General features: G+C 40.6%; 1 protein-coding gene across 4 annotated transcripts in view; it reads right to left on the bottom strand.

Moving 5' to 3' along the window:
- Nucleotides 1-21,654, bottom strand: part of ptpn14 (protein tyrosine phosphatase non-receptor type 14) — a 191,240-nt gene that overhangs the window by 152,967 nt on the left and 16,619 nt on the right. The window lies entirely within an intron of this gene.

The raw sequence follows: 21,654 nt of genomic DNA on the forward strand, positions 1-21,654 counted from the left end.
ATCATGAGGGACATACATATTGTGAATGCACGCAGTCATTTTCCCAGGGTAGGCAAGTCAAAAGTTAGAAGGCATAGTTTTAAGGTGAGAGAGGAAAAATGTAACAGGAACCTGAGGCGTAACATTTTCACAGAGATGGTGGTGGGTATATGAAACGAGTCGCCAGAGGAAGGGGTTGAGGCAGGTACATAAACAATTGAAAATTAATTGGACAAGTACATGGATAGGAAAGGTTTAAAGGGGTGTGGTTCAACATGGGCAAACGGGGCTAGCATAGATTGTCATATTGCTCAGCATGGACACGTTGGTCGAAGGGCCTGACTCCATTCTGACTCTTTCCTGGTGTTTGCTGATAACAATAACAAAACAAAACTGTTTCCGACTGCTTTTCCTGACCAGGGCCTCAATATTTCTTGTCTCCCAGGTTCCATGAGCTTGCCAGCCTTGCTCTTCACCCTATCAGGAACATGCTGGCCCTGAATTCTTGCTATCATACTTTAAAAAACTCCCACTTGGCAGCAAACAGACTCTCCCAATCGACCACAGCAAGTTCCTCCCTAATGTCTTCAAAACTGGCATTGCCACAACTTAGGACTTAGTCTTATGGACCAGTCTTATCTGTTTGCATAACTATCTTAAAACCTACAGAATTATGGCCTCAGGTCCCAAATTGCTTCCCCACCAACTCTGCAGTCACTTGCCCTACCTTGTTCCCTAAGAGGTCCAGTGTTGTACCCTGTCTAATAGGACCCTCTATAAATGGATTAAGAAAGCTTTCTTGGACACATTTGATAAATCCCACCCCACTCAGTGTGGATGACCCAGTCAATTTAAGGGAAGCTAAAATCTCCCCATATACTACCGTATTAATCTCCTTAGGCATGTGCTCTTCTAATTCCCACCAACTAGTGGGAGGCCTGTAATACAATGTGAACATCCACTCTTGTTTCAACCCATATAGCTTCTCTGGACGATTCCCCCAAGGATTTCCTCCAAGGACTGTTTGTGTTCTCCTTCATCAAACATGCACCCTCTGCCCCCAATCTTCACTTACATAAAAAGTCTTCTCACCCACCACTCCACCTCCAGGCCCCTCAGATCGGCCGACTTGGTGTTGCTGAATATCCCACGGTCTAGGCGTAAGCTCAGGGGTGACCGCGCCTTTGCGGTTGCAGCCCCTAGACTGTGGAACAGCATCCCCTTTCCAATCAGAACTGCCCCCTCCATCGACTCTTTTAAGTCAAGACTAAAGACTTATCTATACTTCCAAGCCTTTCCTGACGTCCTCTGAGTGAGGGCTACATGTATATATGTATGTAGTTTGTTTTGTTGTGCTATTCTTATAACAAATGTAAAGCACTTTAGCCAACGAGAGTTGTTTTTTAAATGTGCTATATAAATAAATGTGACTTGACTTGACTTGACACTTACCTGTATCTCCATCACCTCTGTAGTATCTGTACCCTGGAACAATGAGCTGGTGGTCCTGGGCTCATCTCAGCCTTATCTTTACAATGGCTGGAGTATCCCAGTCCCCTGAGCCATACCATGCCTCTGGTTTAGAGGAGTCTGTACACATTAAATATGAAAGGCCACATTGGATACAGCGCAGCCGTAATGGACAACAGCACATGGCAATGTAGGTGAAGGAGGGTCTGTCTGCTGCCCATACAAAAAGAGGCCAAATTTACAACTTCAAAATAGGAAGAAGGGTCGCGTTTGATGTGACAGAGCCGCCTTTCATTACACCAGAGACAGGCTGCTTCAAAGAGCTCTCGTCTGTCAACTGCTCTTTTATTCCTTTTCTGTTTTCTAACATATATGGCTTGACGATTGAACAAAGTATCTTTTTTTATCAGAAATAGATTAACATTTTAAGGTGGAAAAATTGGACATTAGCTCACACCAGAACCAGCTCCCTGCCACTTCTTGATATGCAGCCCATAAATTCCAAGACAACAAGATCTTGGAGTCCACCACCAGATTTGGTCGAACTTCAAGTCATGTTGAGTTTACTGCATTATGCAAAGGTACAATAAAGTACAGGTACAACGAAAATCTTGCTCTGGCTTTGAAAGTCCTCAACATTCAAGATTTCATGGATTCTCTAACGAGAAAAGTAAGGATGGCATGGAACATCTGCAAGATTGACTGCTGGATCAAAGAATTATCGTGGCCTAGTACATCAATGCAATAACAAAGAAAGCTCATCAATGCCTCTACTTCGTTAGAAGATTAAGGAGGTTTGTTATGTTGACAAATAGTCCATCAAAGTTCTACAGGTGTACGGCAGAGAGCTTTGTGACTGATTGCATCACAGTCTGGTTCGTTAATATGAACACTCAGAAAAGAGACTATAGGGAGTACTAGACTTTGACCAAACCATCAGAGGTAATGACCAAAGATCCTATAGCAAGATAGACCACTCCTTCTAAATGCAATGGTCTGACGTGTAGTACGCAACGGAGCGGAAAGTGGGCCTTTTTTTCATCCATTTCCGTAACCCGACCCGACCCACAGTGTAATCTGCAATATAATATAATTCTGAAAATGAGGAGAAGATTTTTCCCAAATAACTTTGATTTTTACGAGGATGTTTCCGTAACCGGCTTCCGTCTCCGCACTAGTATCTTTGCTCTGCTATGGGATCTTTGGTGCGGAGTTGAAAGCCGGTTACGGGAAGCGGCTGAAAATTACCCATGAATCTGCCCATGACTGTACTACGTCTTTGGGATGTGGGAGGAAATCGGAGGACCGGGAGAAAACCCATGTCACAAGGAGAACGTACAAACGCCATCCAGAAAGCACCCATAGTCAGAATCGAACCCGGGTCTCTGACGCTATATTTCAGCAACTCTACTACTATGCCACTGTGCCGCCCCCTAAATCTTCTACGAACTGTCTTTGGATGCACTATAAGCTTGGACTACCAGTATTGAACTATCATGATCACCAGTGTTATCTATATAATTAAAAGTCTCATCTTGACCACTTCCTGTTTGCGCTGTATATTGTTTATAGAAAAAACGCTATCATATATCGCTATGATTTTTGGACATCTTACTCACAGTCCTCCTCCACTGAGCAGGCCCCAAGGATTTTTCGCATCAATGAAAAATAAAAAAGTTATGTGTGTTTAAAAAACCTTGAGGTCCTCTCCCTGTCAATCACCGCAATGAAGGTAACGGCCCTTCCGGGGGGGGGAGGGTGTGGGGTGCAGGATTATAAAATCCCGGATGCCTGGAAGTCACTCAGTCACTCTGCAAGATCGCGAGGGAGAGACCACGACTCTCATTCTAAGCTGTGAATCAACTGACCTGTGTACTTGCAATAAATAATTTGTTAGCCCTTAATGGCAATGCCATGAGTTGTTTGGCCTGCTGCCCTGCCTGTGCTTGAAACTGCAATGCTTTATTAGGTCCCACTCATTTCCTGACTTCCACTTAGTGGACAGGTTGCGCTGATTGCGTAATTTCCGGAGAGTGCAGAGGTCACGCTGATTGCGGAAGTGCCGCTGACTGCGGAAGCCCCAAAGCAGAGAGGCCGCGCTCAGCCGTGTGAGTATTCAAGAAAGTTTACTGCTATATTTATGGTGTGTGAGTCAGTGAGTGTGTGTGTATGTGTGTGTGAGTGTGTGTCTGTGTGAGTGTGGTCTCAGTGACTGATCTGCCAGCCCAAGAACCCATTCGGCCCACAATGTCCCTACTAGCCCTCTGGAAACCAGTCCCTTCGGCCCACAACACCACACTAGTGTTCCAGAAAGCCCCCCCCCCCCCCCCCAGACCGAAGGGTCCCACTTAGTCTAGTAGTTTATTATATCATTATCTGTGTGTTATTGTATTAATGGGCCAGTAAACTGCAGCAAGTGAGAAATTAATTGAACAGTCGTCAGTAAATATGACAATTAAACACATTTGACTCCTGAACTTTGTCTCCCTGATCTGCAAGTGCCCTTTTCTCTGCCGTACATCCTAAATGCTGGTTAATATGCCACACAGGATTCCCTTTAAAAATGTGATTTCAGCAATTAACCCCCACACTCCCCCTCTAGGAATTATTGTATTGTTTGCTGAGATGTGAGGTTTCTACTGTCTGCTTACACAGCCTGCATTTTCAATAGCAGCTGCGGAAATCCTAAGCAGACTGGGTTCAAGCCAGGCAGCTCTCCTGGATTCCTCTCTCTGCTTGCCTCTCTGGGTGCAGCTCAAGGTTTGCCAAATTATTTTGATGTTCTTAACAGATTCCACATTATTTTTTGTATTTCATCAGCCAGTGGTTTTGTCTGGCTTCAAGGAGTTGGCTCGACCCAAGATGACCTTATCAGCTTGCTGTCAACCTGAGAAGTAGGACAAGCTGTCTTCTATCCTGCCCTATTGCCACTATTTTACCTGTTCTATAATATAACTACGTTTACATGCCTCTGCTGAATTAAATAATGATCACGCAATTTCAAATCATTATCTGCATAAACAAAATTGGTTTCATTTATAGGGAATTCATAGGTTCACTTGCACCTCCTCCAACCTCATCTACTGTTCTACTGTATCTGCTGTTCCAGGTGTGGACTCCTGCATATGGCGAGACCAAGCGCAGGATCGCAAGCTCCAGAGATGCCGCCAAGTTGCTTAAGCACTTTGTGTCTACTTCCCTTGAGTTTTGTACTCCGTCTGGTCCACCCTGCTCCTTTGGTTCCTTGGTAGTTTTTAGTAATAATATTGGAATCTTTCATCTTCCGAGTACCCAACAATTTATAAAATTGAAATCAAAATACACTGTAATGTATATTTACATCTATTAAATCTATTTTGAATTTGCATAATTTTTAAACGAATCCTACAAATTCTATTGCAAAGCACCGTGTTTGTGTGCTGTATCATAGAGATAGAAGGAAGGCAAATGTTTATGACAGAAATGGCTTCTATCATCTAGACTCAAAATCTAGACTTCAGTTATGCCAGTATGCGTCCAGACCTACGTAATACCTACAGTGCACATGATAATGTTTATACCTCTGTCTTTGACTGAGTGTGCGTTACCCGTGAATCGTGGGGGCCATACTACAGGTAGGCCTTACAACAAAAGAAAGACACAAATTCTCTGGAAAACATGGATAGGTGATGTTTTGGTTTGTGACCCTTCTTCAGATTCTGGTCGGGGTGGGGGGGGTGGATAAACTGGAATAGAGAGGAGGGGCAGGACAAGGACTGGTGACTGATACCTGGATACAGATGAGGGGTATGGTTTGAGGGAAAGGAAGGAAAAAAGGTTGTTTGTAGGTTAGTTACTAAATAAGTCTGGAGAAGAATGGTCCCGACCGAAACATCAACTATCTATGTTCTCCAGAAATGCTGCATGATCTGCTGACTTACTTGATCTCACAGGTGGATGGAGCATGTTTGCAATGCAGTAATTGGCAATTACTTCCAGAGACTCAATATCTGCTCCATCACTTTGTGTCATTTTTTGTAAACCAGCATCTGTTCTTCCTTGTACCTCCTTAAGGCTTTGCAACAAAGGTAAACACCCTGCCTGAGCAGAATAAATAACCTGATGGCTACTGAGCAAATCTGAAGAAGTGCCTGGACCCGAAACATCACCCATTCCTTCTCTCCAGAGATGCTGCCTGTCCCGCTTCGTTACTCCAGCTTTTTATGTCTATCTTCGGTTTAAACCAGCATCTGCAGTTCCTTCTTACACATAATTTATACTGTACCAGTTTAATTCAGGAACCAAAGGTGGACAGAATCAGACTGTGGTTTTTCATGCTAGCGAATTTATGTAAAGGAGCCATTAATGAACTTGCTGAATAGACATGTGATTGAAAAATGAATAGCAACGACATTACGTAAAACATAACATTTTAATAGAAAAAAATGACTATGATCTAATTGGAAAAAGGCACAAATCTCTTGAGGAATGGACTAACAAACATTTTGTTTTATAAATGCATTGAATCCTGATGACACTGTACCCAAAATGGAGGAGATAGCTTTTTCCAGTTTTTTTTTCTCAGATGTGGTCATTGTTAATAATTCTGACATTGACCATTTTGCCTGTGAACTGGGAAGGTAACCACATTGGCGAATTTGGAGTCATATACTGGCCAAGGTCAGTAGAGTTGCCTCCCCAAAAGGGAATTAGTAAATCAGATGGGATTTTTGCAAAAGTAGTTTCAAAGTCAGCAAAATAATATTAGCTTCTAATTCCAGCATCATTTAGTTACTTGAATTTAAACACCCCAATTTCTCTAGGGATTCATTAAATGAATCTGGAATTAGAAGCTGGTATTATTTTTCTGACTGGAAGAATCACATCTTTGGATCCATGGTCCAGACCTCTTGCTGCTTATCTAGTCATCTAATCACTTCACCATTCAACCCTTTAGTCCTATATTAATATTAAAAGGATTAGAGGCACTGCAAAAAGACCAAAAGTGATTCTCTGGAAAGGCTGTGCAACCTAATCTCCTTTTATTGGAAGAGAGATGAAAGGATGATCTAGTAATATCTTTAAAATTACAAAGGAGATTGATAGGATGAACACGAAGAATAGCAGGAACATGAAACTCACTACCAGGTGCAAAATACACAGAAAATGACATGGACAGTTTTAAGAGGTTACTAGCTAAACGTGAGAAAGGCTAATTATTCCATGGGATTCACTGTTCACACTTCATTTACCATATAACACTTCAATCTGCATAAATAAGCAAATGAGGCTCCACAGGTTAGTCACCAAGGAGTATCACGCACCAGTTCAAGCAGCTTTCTGTCACCATTAACTTTTATTATGAATCACCAACAATCTTATCACCTTCCCCGGTCGGCCACCACTCTTGTACAGTAAGTGCCTTATCAGAATGGATTTTTAAAATCATACAAATGTACACCAAATGTCCTTTATCTGTCTATGAAAGAGCTGTAAAAACTCACTATTAAGTGTTTTTTTTCTTTCTTGATGGAATATTGAGTCTCTGGAAGTAATTGCCAATTACTGCATTGCAAACATGCTCCATCCACCTGTGAGATAAAACTGGTCTGGTTCTTGACTTCAGGCAGAGATTGGAGCACATCGAAGTTATGCTGTGTTATCTTCTGGATTAGATGCGATTCCCTGGAGGGACTCACAAGGAGACTTTAACAAATAGTTTTACTCATAATGGTGCCAGATTTTTTTTTCTTGTTTTTGCAGCACTGACAAGATCAAAAATAACTGATGATAGATCAATGGGAAACACTGGTGAGGATAACGGCAGCCATGATGACCTTGCCAACATGTTGTAGGGCAGGTTCAAAGGACCAGGCTGTCTTCTACCTTTTTATACATCCACAAAACATTATAGTTTAGCTGATGAAATTGGATTTAAAATATATCAGGAATGTTAATTATCTACCAACATTTTTACATAGGCTCAGATACAACGTTTTAAACTTGACCAAGTTAACAGAATCAATGGAGGGCTTGTCCAGAAACAAACTCTGCATTCAGGAATAAGGGATAAAGCATAAAAACATTTCAACATCACAACTTCGTAGGCCAATTGTGTACTAGCAGCTGCTGAATTACAATAAAAGTGGCCTTCACATTACAGGTGGTTAGCTTCCCAAGAAAACAATCCATTACACAAAGCCGTATTATCTGTATTTTATTCTGTATCTCAAATTTTTGGGTAGTGTTTTGTGATCTCTGTGTGGATGATTTCCGTAATCCGAAGATAGATGCAAAAAGCTGGAGTAAGTCAGCGGGACAGGCAGCATAGAAACATAGAAATTAGGTGCAGGAGTAGGCCATTCGGCCCTTCGGGCCTGCACCGCCATTCAATATGATCATGGCTGATCATCCAACTCAGTATCCCGTACCTGCCTTCTCTCCATACCCTCTGATCCCCTTAGCCACAAGGGCCACATCTAACCCCCTCTTAAATATAGCCAATGAACTGGCCTCAACTACCCTCTGTGGCAGAGAGTTCCAGAGATTCACCACTGTGTGAAAAAAGTTTTTCTCATCTCTGTTTTAAAGGATTTCTCCCTTATCCTTAAGCTGTGACCCCTTGTCCTGGACTTCCCCAACATCGGGAACAATCTTCCTGCATCTAGCCTGTCCAACCCCTTAAGAATTTTGTAAGTTTCTATAAGATCCCCTCTCAATCTCCTAAATTCTAGAGAGTATAAACCAAGTCTATCCAGTCTTTCTTCATAAGACAGTCCTGACATCCCAGGAATCAGTCTGGTGAACCTTCTCTGCACTTCCTCTATGGCAATAAAGTCCTTCCTCAGATTTGGAGACCAAAACTGTATGCAATACTCCAGGTGTGGTCTCACCAAGACCCTGTACAACTGCAGTAGAACCTCCCTGCTCCTATACTCAAATCCTTTTGCTATGAAAGCTAACATACCATTCGCTTTCTTCACTGCCTGCTGCACCTGCATGCCTACTTTCAATGACTGGTGTACCATGACACCCAGGTCTCGCTGCATCTCCCCTTTTCCTAATCGGCCACCATTTAGATAATAGTCTGCTTTCCTGTTTTTGTCACCAAAATGGATAACCTCACATTTATCCACATTATACTGCATCTGCCAAACATTTGCCCACTCACCCAGCCTATCCAAGTCACCTTGCAGTCTCCTAGCATCCTCCTCACAGCTAACACTGTCCCTCAGCTTAGTGTCATCCGCAAACTTGGAGATATTGCCTTCAATTCCCTCATCCAGATCATTAATATATATTGTAAATAGCTGGGGTCCCAGCACTGAGCCTTGCGGTACCCATCTGTCAAGGGACGACAGATGGCACAATGGGCTAAGTGTTCGGCTGGCAACCGGAAGGTAGGCGGTTCGAATCCCGCTTGGAGTGCATACTGTCGTTGTGTCCTTGGGCAAGACACTTCACCCACCTTTGCCTGTGTGTGAATGTGTGTGAATGTGTGTGAGTGATTGGTGGTGGTCGGAGGGGCCGTAGGCGCAGAATGGCAGCCACGCTTCCGTCAGTCTGCCCCAGGGCAGCTGTGGCTACAGAAGTAGCTTACCACCACCGAGTGTGACTGAGGAGTGAAGGAATAATGCGATGTAAAGCGCCTTGAGTATTAGAAAGGCGCTATATAAATCCCATCCATTATTATTATTACCCCACTAGTCACTGCCCGCCATTGTGAAAAGGACCCGTTTACTCCTACTCTTTGCTACACAAAAAGCTGGAGTAACTCAACAGGACAGGCAGCATCTCTGGAGAGAAGGAATGGATGATGTTTCGGGTCGAGACTCTTCTTCAGGCATTCCCATATTCAAAATGGCCATAACGCAAAAGGGTCTCGACCCGAAATGTCACCCATTCCTTCTCTCCAGAGATGCTGCCTGTCCTGTTGAGTTACTCCAGCTTTTTGTGTCTATCTTTGGCCATAACGCAGGGTTGGCAGTACTGAAGGAAAAGTATGATTACATCTTACACAACATGGCTACTCACCGATTGACATCACCCACCCCAGATAGCAAACAATAATGTTCCTCTTAATAGCCTGAGCTTAGTAAGTGAATGCAGAAGACTTGGAAATATAAATTTAATTTTTGTACACAAATAACATAGGTTTTATTACCTTAATGAACCAGCACTAAACCTGCATTTCCTTTCGTGAATAGTTAAACGATTCCCTGGCTTTCAAACTGTTAAACAAGCACACACTATTTTCACTCAGATTCTCTTGGTTTTAAATTTCCTCTGACTTAAATAAAGTGCATCAACCCTATTCTTAGATGGTTTTACACTGATAGGTCATCATAGTTTTTTAATAATGTAGTATGTAATCCCAACAAGCAATTGTTTATATAAAACTACTTACATCACTGACCAGGTTGAAAGTAAACGGGAAGTAAAGCTTAAAATAGCCACCATCATACCAACAGAAATGATGAACGTTACTGAATAAGATTCATAATGCAGTTTATATGCAGATCTAGATATCTCCCACATATCTTATTCTTACTATGCTCATCAAATAGTCCAGTTCAAGGGTCAACACTAAGTTCTACAATTATTCATCAAACCTGTTCAGTAGGAGAAATTTCCCAGCCTAAACCCTGCATCATAACTACTTCATGTATTTAATTAGTTACGTCTAGCCAATTGCATAAACTAGACAAGGAATTCATTACCATTAGTTTCAGTTGGGAGACAATGCTTAAACACACAATAAAGATATTCAGTTTTCAGACACACAAGAGAATTTTTTAAATGCTTACTCCAAAAGAGAATTTTGCATAATAATCACATTGGTAAGAACACAAAAATATGGATCTGTGCAACTATTTTACCACACGACAAGAAAGACAACTTGCTTTTGTATGTTACACTTGCCACCTTAATTTTAGACATGAATGAATATTTTCATACTTTATTATTGAAAATCAAATCTTTGATTCTCAGGTACAGATAAAGAAATGAGAATCATTTTTCCTCATCAATCAGCAGACGTCCCTTCCACCTTGACAACTGACTCAAATGTCAATCTGAACACTTTCTGCTGTCCCATCATACAAATAAAATGCAAAACACAAAGTATTCAGAATCAGCCTGAAGAAGGGTCCCGACCCGAAATGTCACGGATCCATTCCCTCCACAAATGCTGCCTGATCCACCAAGTTATTCCAGCACTTAAGTGTTTTGGTCACGATTCCAGCTTCTGCAGTTGCATGTAAATCCTATTGTAAAGGTCTCATAAAAGCTATGACACAGAAATATTTAATTTAGGAAAATTTAGAAAACCAATCCCAAAAGAATGCATTCTTTCATTGGCAGGAACTATGGTAAAATATACAGCAATTCATTCCAGCACATATTCAAATCTGGTTCATTTCCAGCAAAATCTTAAATGGGTAATGACATGCTTGGAAAAAAATAGATGAGATATAATTTTACTAAATATGACTTGCACAAAACAGTGTTGATGATGGGATATCATAAGATGTTGCATAGAGGTTCCATTGCATCCATTAATGTCAAAGCACTGGAACTATATTTCTATCTGTCCCATTACATGGTTTTCTTTGCAGCAAAGGTTTGATTCAAAGAATGAATACAGCCTGAAAAACGCTCCATCCCACCCAATCTGTAATAGCCATCAAGCACCTATTTGCGCAAATCCATTTTGTTCAACCCACATTCGCAACAACTTGTCCAGATTCTACTACTCGCCTTCACTCCAGGAGCAATTTACAGTGGTAATCCACCCAAGTTTTTGGGATACGAGAGGAAATCAGAGCACCCAGAGGAAACCCGCACAGTCACAGGGAGAACATGCAAACGCCACAGAGAAATGGCTGCAGGTTTACTTCAGGGCCAATTCGATTTTCACCCCCATGACACTATTTACTAAGCACATAAGGGGTATTTCCAATTTCAGTTCCAAATGGAACCAAATGTCAAACATAATTTTTGGAAATAAACAGCACACAAATACTGCTATGCTGCACATTTGGTGCAAGCGTCCAAGGATGGACTTTTATCAATCATTGTTAACGATTTTTCCAAAAGTGCTTTTGTAGTTCTGCCTCCCATCAGCTCCATTCCAAGATGGAGATGCTTCAAAGATGTTATCACAAAGTCAGAACTGGGAATAGATCACGGGAAATACTGAAGCCCCCGTTATCACATTTACACAAATAAACCTATAGGCTAACAGGCAAAGACCAGTCCACAAACATCTGACAATAAAAAACAAGTAGTAGCCTAAACCAACAGTTCCTCAAGATACAGAAATAAACTAGTTAACTAGAAGGAAAAAATGGGTATAAAATGGTTACAAAACATGATTATGGTTAATAACACATCTTATAAGTTAAAGGGAGCTTTAAACATTGCTTTAAGGATTGATCAGGAGGGCTAAGAAAAGCGAGCCGCTGGCGTGCAATGAAGCTTGCAGTTTTTGTGCTTCAAAATGAAGAAAACATGGTCCAATCAGTTCTTGTTTAATAGAAAATGCCATTATTATATATGCCATCTCAACTTAAAAGCTTGAAATGTAATCAGCATTGAATCTTGCCAGGCAATATTTCCTGATACTTTTATCCATGACAAGTGAAAAACAAAGAACAAGTGCAGGTACGTCAGGTCATGACCCACAAAAGCAATTCGAAAATCCCCTCCAGCTATGCTTTTAAAACATGAAACACTGCAACTTGAAGATATCAGTGATTGGGATGATGATATCATAAATAATCACACTCGAAAACACTGAGAGGAGAGAGGTGCAGTGGGAGAGAAGTGCTAGGAGAGGGACAGAGATTGAACAGAATAAATGAGAGAATCAAACGGGACAAGTGTGAAAAAGTGGGATTGTGAAGAAATTGAAAGAGAGAAACATGAAAAAAAAATAAACGAGCAAATTAATCATTCTATCTTATTCATGCAACAAATATATATTCCTCCTGAATTTCTTTTACCTAAGGTACAAATTAAATTCCAGATATACAATTTTCTTTCTCCAACCTTTCAAATTTTACAATGAAAGTGCAGCCAATAATCCCGTTTCTTTCACTTGTCTCGGCATTTCCTTTTTTGCACTACTCGTCCCATTCATCCCTTGTGAAGTACATCGGACAATTTGGCCACATTTAGCCCAAATAAATAAACTGTTTTTGTTTGTTCAACATCACCAGTAGACCTCATAAACCATGCAACACATGAATTTCCCTGAAGAGGTTTGAAATTGTCTTATGCATCGCTTAACTCAGTTACACTTAGCAAGATAAATGATCCTAACGCGATGTAAAAATCAAACAACATGCATGCCAGACAACCAAAGTGCGAATGAAATTAGCAGTACATTTAAACTTCCAGTGTTCAAATGCATCTTAGCACCTCTAATTGGGCACACGGCAACAAGCAGCAGAATGTAGAACTGATTCTTGACACTTGAATAACAATTCTTGACATTTGACCAAAGAATCACAATCTTTGCTATTTCTTCGGAGCAACTGTATATAAAATTTCCTCGGAGTGAAATGTATTTTTATTTGATATTTCCCAGAAAAAGCATGCTATGCTAAAAAATCTCAGTGTCTCAGCTTCCAATCCCAGTTTATTTGTTGCACTGCAATTTAAACTCCTTTGTTTGTCATGAAATGTTTTGGGCCTCGATGAATCATATAAAATTTGCACTAATTTATTTCACAGGACACAAACCAAAAAGTGTGTCTCTGACATCAAGGGACATAAATCATGTAACAGGGAAACTGGCTGCGCATGTTTGGAAATAAACTGTAATATGACCAGATGTTCCACTGAACAAATCTTCAAGCAAAATCTTCAGCTGAAGTCTCAGATTTGCCAATTGTTTTAAAAAACCATAGTTTATTAGGAGGGAGGTTAGTGAAAATACTATTCCTCAACATAACATAGTCACCCGTGCTGAGGCTCAGTGATCTTTCCATTTCCCGCTTGGTCTCCAATTTTCCTACTGACAAAGCCATGGCAATGGAGAAGCAATTAGGGCATTTGGGGATGGGCATTATGAAGACTACAGGTTAATGGTGATGACTAACTGTATAAAGCAATGTGTCTAGAAACACCGTGCCACATATTCCAACACAGGGATACCAGTCTGTTAAGAAGGGTTTTGGCCCGAAACGTTGCCCATCTCCTTCGCTCCATAGATGCTGCTGCACCCGCTGAGTTTCTCCAGCATTTTTGTGTACCTTCCAGTCTGTTAAATATTTGATGCCTGATTTAAAGATGTTTTTGCGTGCTGAATAGAGTTTGATTAAACAGCTCTTTTTTATACGACATGTTCAAAATTTACAATGTAAATCAGAAACAAATATGCACTTTGAATAAAAGAATATGAACAATGGACAAGCAGCACTTGATTTTTTAACGATTGCGTGCACCTCACGTGGGTTTGGTTGAGGCAAACATTCTTCCACGTCAAGAAAGGCATGTGAAACTGGTGTTGTACTGCAGGCTAGCACATGATCTTGCTTTTGTACATATCCAATGACTGATCCTCCATAATCCTAGAGAATTCAGAATATTCACCAATCTCCCAGTGAGTAAATATCTTCCTTTCTGCATCCTGAAGGGGCAACGCATTATATTGAGTCCATGACCCAGGTTTTAGAGTTATTATCGTCACGTGTGCAGAGGTACTGTGCAAAATTTTGTTTTTGTATGCTATTCAATCAAATCAGATATAACTATACATAAATACTATCAAGCCAAACTCAAGTACAATATGTAGAGCAAAGGAGAAGGTAATTGTATGCAATGCACTGTAATGCATTGTAATGCACCATTTCCACAAAGTACAAAGTCCATAATGGTGAATTGGACAGTACCCAGACCTATGAAAGGATTGTTCAGAAGCCTGATAACAGAGGGGAACAAGCTGTTCCTGAGATAGACGCAAAAAGCTAGAGTAACTCAGTGGGACAGGCAGCATCTCTGGAGAAAAGGAATAGGTGATGTTACGGATTGAGACCCTTCTTGAGCAGAAGGCAGGACAGGCAGCATCTCTGGAGAAAAGGAATCTGTCACGTTTCGGGTCGAGACCATTCTTCTCAAGAAGGGTCTCAATCTGAAACGTCACCCATTCCTTTTCTCCAGAGTTGCTGCCTGTCCTGCTGAGTTACTCCAGCTTTTTGTGTCTATCTTCGGTTTAAACCAGCATTGCAGTTCCTTCTTACACAAGCTGCTCCTGAGTCTGGTGGTACAGACTTTCAAGCTTCTGTATCTTCTACCCAACGGGAGCAGGAAGAAGAAGGAATGACAAGGGTGGGATAAATATTTGATTATGAAGAAGGCTCCTGACCCGAAACGTCACCTGTACCTGTCTCCAGAGATGCAACCTGACTCGCTGAGTTACTCACAAGGTGTGTCTTATTTTGTAAACTAGCATCTGCAGTTCCTTGTATCACCTTTGATTATGTTGGCTGCTTTTCCGAGGCAGTATGGTGCCGATGGGGTATATGGTGGGGAGTCTGGGTTATGTGATGGGCTGGGCTACATCTGCAACTCTAGACATCCCAGCTGGGGGAAGCATTATCCTCCCATCAACCCTGTCAAGCTCCAGATTTATTCTGTACATTTCACTGAGATCACCCCTCAAGAGAGTACAGACCCAGTCTGCTGTATCTCTGAATGCAACAAATCAAGAATCAGTCCGGTGGATCTTTGTAACATTTGCTCGATCACGAGAATATTCATCCATAGGTTAGAGATGAAACAAAATATTTCCACCTGGGTACTGTGTAATCAGAGAACCTTATATAACTCGAGCAAGTCATCTCTTCTACTTAAATCTTCCAATAAATGGCAACATACCACACAACAAGATGCATCTGAACACATGTTGACACCAAGAGAGGCAACTATACACCTGCATGTCAGGCACCCAACAATAATTTGCCCTGTTACACAAAACACAAATTACTTTCATAATATCAATGACATAGGAACAGAATTAGGCCACTCCACCATTCAATCATGGCTCCGTTTGCTGATCAATTTCTATTGCCTACTGTCCAATAGTTTGCTTCTGCAGGAGCAAACTACTCAAACATGACTGACTATCCCTGCACTGACACATGAACATGAATGATCATCCCAGATGGTCCTGCGGAAACCATTGTTCATGGCCGAGACCGTTCTTGGGTTGCGTAGCAGTCACACAGAGGAACCAAGAATAAAATCTACCCTATTTGCATTTACTTTTTATTTTTCATTGAAAATTAATCATGTGATACATTGAAGGATTACAATTACTCAGGAAAACAATATGCTTTTATAACAAGAATACGGTCTTTCTTAACTATTAGAAATACAACTCAAACCCTTTTTTTAAATTATCGCTAAGCAACATGGAATCACCAGCAAGACTACAAGTCTCTGTTCCCAGTTTACTTGGTTTGGTGCTGCTGCTCACGGGATACACACTTACAAGCATCGGTATCTGCCTAACAACTTATCTATGTGCTTACCCTTCACATGAGACCCCAGAGATGAACGGCAATGACTACTTGACTGCGAGGGTCATCACAGCTTGACTAAAATTGTGTCTTCAGCAGCATTTGCTACTTTTAAGCAAAATGTCTGCATCAATCAAAAATTAAATCCAGGTTAATTTTTTTCCACGCTGCTCATGGAACTTAGGATGTGGTTTCAACAGCAAATCAAAGCAACGTGAAATTCTAAACAACGTCCAATTTTAAAATCATGGTTGCCAAAGCTCCTTTTTGGAACAGTAGAGGTGGCAGAACAAATACATCACAGGAGTGACAGGCAGAATAGAAGAGGATATAGCAAGTGCATGGTGGAAACATACCTAGATTTGAAAGAGCAAAAGAACACACCAGCTTAGATAGCTAACATCTTCTCGACAAGAGGTTAAAAAGCAAAGAACTGAGCTACACAAAAAGTAGCTGACAATAGTTTTTGACATGTGTGCATGCAACTTCAGCAATAAGGTCAATTCCTCAGCAATCTAAACAATTACAACGATGTATATTTGTTAATATCTTTAAGAGAATATTCCCAGGCACAGGTACAAGGAAAAGACGATAAGTGAGCATTTTTGCGTTGAAGGTTTACACAACTGAATTTAGTTTTACTTGGCAAAAACAAAAAGAGCAAGCCCCACATTTTGGAGATTCCACCCAAACTGAAACAGATAGATGAATTAATGATTACTTGGTGCCAAGTTGAAGGGAGTTCAAAAATCCTGCAGTTTTGTTGTTCTGTTTAAGAATTTTATGGTAAGAATGTTTTGCAATGAATTGTAGCTTTCTGCACAGAGTGAATAGGGGAAAAAAGTGACATAACCTGTGGAATACGCAACTAACATTACAAATGGTTGTAGCAATGGGAAAAAGAGGCGAGATAACAAGTTAGAGGTGAGAGAAACCTCATCAGGTCTGGTTTGCAATAGACAATAGGATCATGGCTGATCATCCACAATCAGTACCCCGTTCCTGCCTTCTCCCCATGTCCCCTGACTCATCTATCTTCAAGAGCCCTATCTAGCTCTCTCTTGAAAGTATCCAGAGAACCGGCCTCTGAGGTAGAGAATTCACAACTCTCACAACTCTCTGTGTGAAAAAGTGTTTCGTCATCTCTGTTCTAAATGCCTTACCCCTTATTCTTAAACCGTGGCCCCTGGTTCTGGACTCCCCCAACATCAGCAACAAGTTTCCTGCCTCTGGTGTGTCCAAACATTAATAATCTTATATGTTTCAATAAGATTCCCTCTCATCCTTCTAAATTCCAGAGTGTACAAGCCCAGCCACTCCATCCTCTCAGCACATTACAGTCCCACCATCCTGGGAATAAAGGGCCTGTCCCACTTGGGCGACCTAATCCGCGAGTTCTGGCGAGTTTGCCCTCGACTCATACTCGCAGCATGGTCAACATGGGGTTAAAGAAGGTCTTTGTAACTCTCCTTTATGCTCGAGAGTGGTCTCCGCGTACTCGAGGCCTCAGCTAGGTTGCGGCGTTTTTTTCAATATGTTAAAAAAATGCCCGCGAGTAAAAAATGGTCATAGGAGGAGCCATCTTGGGGAACGGCTGCTAACCAGCAGCCGTCCGTTTAATTCATTTTTGTTTCAGTTTTTAGTTAGTTTTGTTCGTCGTTTTTTCGGAGAAATGGACTTCTTATTGTGGGGGAAAGGAGGTAACCTTACTTCTAGGTCCCTACCTGGTCGGTGAGGCAGCTTTTTCTCTGGGCTGCCCGTCGACCCGTCCTCGTGGCCTACCAGCGGGCTTGGAGCACCATTTCCTGGTGGGGACCGCCCAGCGGTGGCCTTAATAGGCCTGACTTTTGGGAGAACTGGGGTTGGGGACTGGACTTTTGTGCCTTCCCCCGATGATTTTTCTGTGTGTAAGGTACTTTGTTAGTCTGTGTCCAAGATGGCTGTCGGAAGAGAGAGTGGACGCTGGCGCGCTTTAGCTGCCGCTGCTCTCTCTTCACATTGTGTTTTTTTTGATTTTTTGATTTTGTGTCTTTGAAGCGATTTCTATCTTTAATTTGTGTATTGATGATGTCCTTATTATTTATTTTTCTCCGACTATATGTTTTTTTTCTCTTCTGTTTAATCTTTGTAAGGTGACCTTGAGATTTGAAAGGCGCCCGAAAATAAAATTTATTATTATTATTATTACTATGGAAAAAATCGATACTTTTTTTACTCGTAGGTTTAGTCGTAGTAGGTCACCATGTTAGTCGTAGGTAATCGAGGGTAGTCGAAGGTAGTCTTCAACATAGTCGAGGGGAGGTCGAAGGAGATCGAAGGAGGTCGTCTTCACTCTCCACTATTCGGTGTCCAATTTTCCCGAAGTTAGTCGTAGCTAGTAGTAGCTGGTCTTCAACATAGTCGAAGAAAGTCTTCAAAATGTCATTTTTTTAAATTAGGTCGCCCAAGTGGGACAGCCCCTTCAACCTTGTGAACCTATGCTGCACTCACTCAATAGCAAGAATGTTCTTCCTCAAATTTGGAGATCAAAACTGCACACAATTCTCCAGGTGTGGTCTCACTAGGGCCCTGTACAACTGCAGAAGGACCTCTTTGCTCCTAAACTCAACTTCTCTTGTTATGAAGGCCAACATGTCATTCGCTTTCTTCACTGCCTGCTGTACCTGCATACTTACTGTCACCTTTCTTGAGTACCAAAGAGGTGTTTAACAGCCTGAAGATGACTTGAAATAAATCTCATGTTACAATGGTTTACTTGAAAGCCAAGAAACATGCATAAACATTCAGTGGGCTGTCCATATCAATACAATTACCACCTAAATTTTATTTTCAAAGGTGAACAAACAAGGATCTGCAGATGCTAATTTACAAATAAGGACACAAACTGCTGAAGTGACTCAGCGGGTCAAACAGCGTCCCCGGAGAACATGGATAGGTGATATTTTGGGTTGGGTCTCCTTCAAAGTGTGCATATTTAACAATAGTCTTTTGTAGGTAATGGCCAGAAAGATCAGAAATGAGGAAAAAAGTTGTGCAGCACTCATGCATGAGTTGGAAACAGATTCATATGCTAATAGAGTTAAAGTTCAGGTAAGGTATCCTTTGGTTCCGACTTTTATTTCAATGCTCCTTTACACTCAGAATGCAAGACACCTGAATCCATGTATGTATGTATAGGGTAACTGATTTATTCTTTCTCAGATAAGGCAGAAACCAGTAACTGCTGGGTGCATTGCAAGAATGTTGACCATATAAATCTAACTTGTATCATAAATTGAGTCCATAAGCAGAGCCAGCTGGGGAAATGCCCATAGTTATACAGCTCTTATTGTTGCAACAGAGGTCCCATAGAGTAAAATATTCCCACTCTTTGAGAAGGTAGCTGCACTACTACCGTCAAAACAAACAGGCATGCTTCAAAGATGTTTCAAAGCCTCTTAGTACAAGGGAGTCCCTGGTCAAAGACAACTCCCTGGTCCAAGACAGCTCAACTTTAAAATATAGCTTTTAAAAGCCACTGAGCACATAGAGACAGTAACGAGAGCACATGGAAACCAAGCACAAATGGTGGAAGGAGCCAATAACAGGTTGATTTCCCATCTGCCAAGTTTTGTATTTGGTCTATGAGTAAACACGTGTGCCTGAGACACAGAACTAGTACAAAATGACAATCCAAAATACTGAATGGTTAAAATTGCTGAAGAAAACATTAAGATTAAAAATTTTTCCCAGTTAAGATAGTTTGTGATTTTTTTTCATTGATCAGGAAAGTGGGAAGAGAATAGAGACTAAAAGCAAATGACAGAAAATAAATATTGAAGTTGGAGTTAAGAGAAATGCAGAATAACAGATCATTGATAGATTCTTAGAGAGATATGTAATGCTGGGAATAAAGAGCAAAAGAAAGAAGGCAAATAAACAAATGACAAGATTGCAATACATTCATATTCAAAGCCATTTAAATATACAGTTCTATTGATGGTTTAAAATTGTGCAATTTAAATGTTTGGGCATTTGGCCTCATACAAGTTCTCCATATATCTTGACCCATGAAGGAGTGAGCATCTTGACCTGGGATACTGTTAAGCCAACAATCTATTCAATTATAGGACACTGACTCCATGTTCCAAAGATGCCCTGGTGAAGATTACCATTCAAATCATGCAGAGATTTCAGTGTCAGTTCCTAAGCAAAGCTCACAACTGCAGCTTTTAATTTCCCATGTTTTCTGTAACATACCTCAGATGATTAAAGAGCTGATAGCAAAGCAACAGACATACATTGGGAGCCAATTCTAATGTCTTTCTTCCTTCCACTTCCCCCTTTAAAATGGATAATGAACATTTCCTGGTGCTTCCGAAACTGCCGATTTTAATCTACTTAGTAATATGAAGTACTACAAGCTAGGAGACAATCGGAGACAAAATTCTGATAAATAACAAATGTATATAATTAAAAATAAGCTAAAGTAGACATTTGCTCTTTGCTATAGTCACTGGTGAACAGTCCATTAAATGCACAAAGCATTAAAGAAATTAGATGCTGCACAAGACTTTTGACATAAACTCATATCAACTATACAGTCAAGAGAGGTATGTACCTTAATCATCTATGATGGAGCGTAATAAACAAAAAAATCCTTTCAAATAGAATCCAAACACAAAGAACTAACATCAAAGCATCATGATACCATAAAAGCAGTGGACCAAATACTATAACTGGGGAATTTATGTCAGTTACCAGAACTTCAATTACTATGTTCAAAGGGAATTAGAAAGGATCAAGTTTCGGAAGACTTGATATTTAAATATATGTTAAAATGTCTTTTGTGTGTTTTGTTGCTTTTTATTGGCATGACTGTATGGCAAATAAAATCAATTGTATGTTGCAAAACATACTTAGCTAATAAAGTATGATTATAAATTAGAAAAAGTTAAAAGTTGTAAATAGTAACAAAACATCAGAAGGGAATGAATAATAACTTCAAAAATAAAGTTCTGGTTAATGATATCTATAATTCTTAAAGATGGTTGTATCAACAAAGTTGCATCTTTTTCAACCAATTGTCATCTGGGAATGTATCATGAAAGTATATAAATTCATATAATCTAAACACTGGTAAAATGAAAGAAAAAAAATGATGCTCACTCACACGAGGATTTGCAAGAGAAATTGACGATATGATTACTGTAAAATGCATTCCTATTGCCACTGAAAGTTACTTTTAAATCGCTATTATGCTCATTGCAGAATAGCATCTCAAATAATGAAATTAATTGCCTTGCCAAAAGAAAAGAATGAAAACATCCAAGACCGCAAACTAGTAAAGAGTCAACAGTGGTTATTCATCATATTTCCCAGACAGAACAATGGAATTCTTACTTGCAACAGCATACCAGAATATGTAAACATAGTACCTGTACTCGGGAAACGATATAATGAACAAAAACAAAAGTTCATATATCTACATACCCACATACACGTAAAAACAAACCAAACAATAATAGTGCAAAAAGACAAAGCCAATGCCCCTGTCTATGTAGTTCAGAGCTCACTTGGAGGTTGTAGTGTTTAATAGCCTAATGGCTTCAGGGAAGAAGAAGCTGTTCCTGAACCTGGACGTAACAATTTTCAGGCTCCCATATCTTCCTCCCGATGGCAAGAGTGAAATGTGTGTGTGCCCAGGGTGGTGTGCATC

This window comes from Amblyraja radiata, chromosome 8 (assembly GCF_010909765.2).
Source record: "Amblyraja radiata isolate CabotCenter1 chromosome 8, sAmbRad1.1.pri, whole genome shotgun sequence".
In the NCBI taxonomy this organism is placed as follows: Eukaryota; Metazoa; Chordata; class Chondrichthyes; order Rajiformes; family Rajidae; genus Amblyraja; species Amblyraja radiata.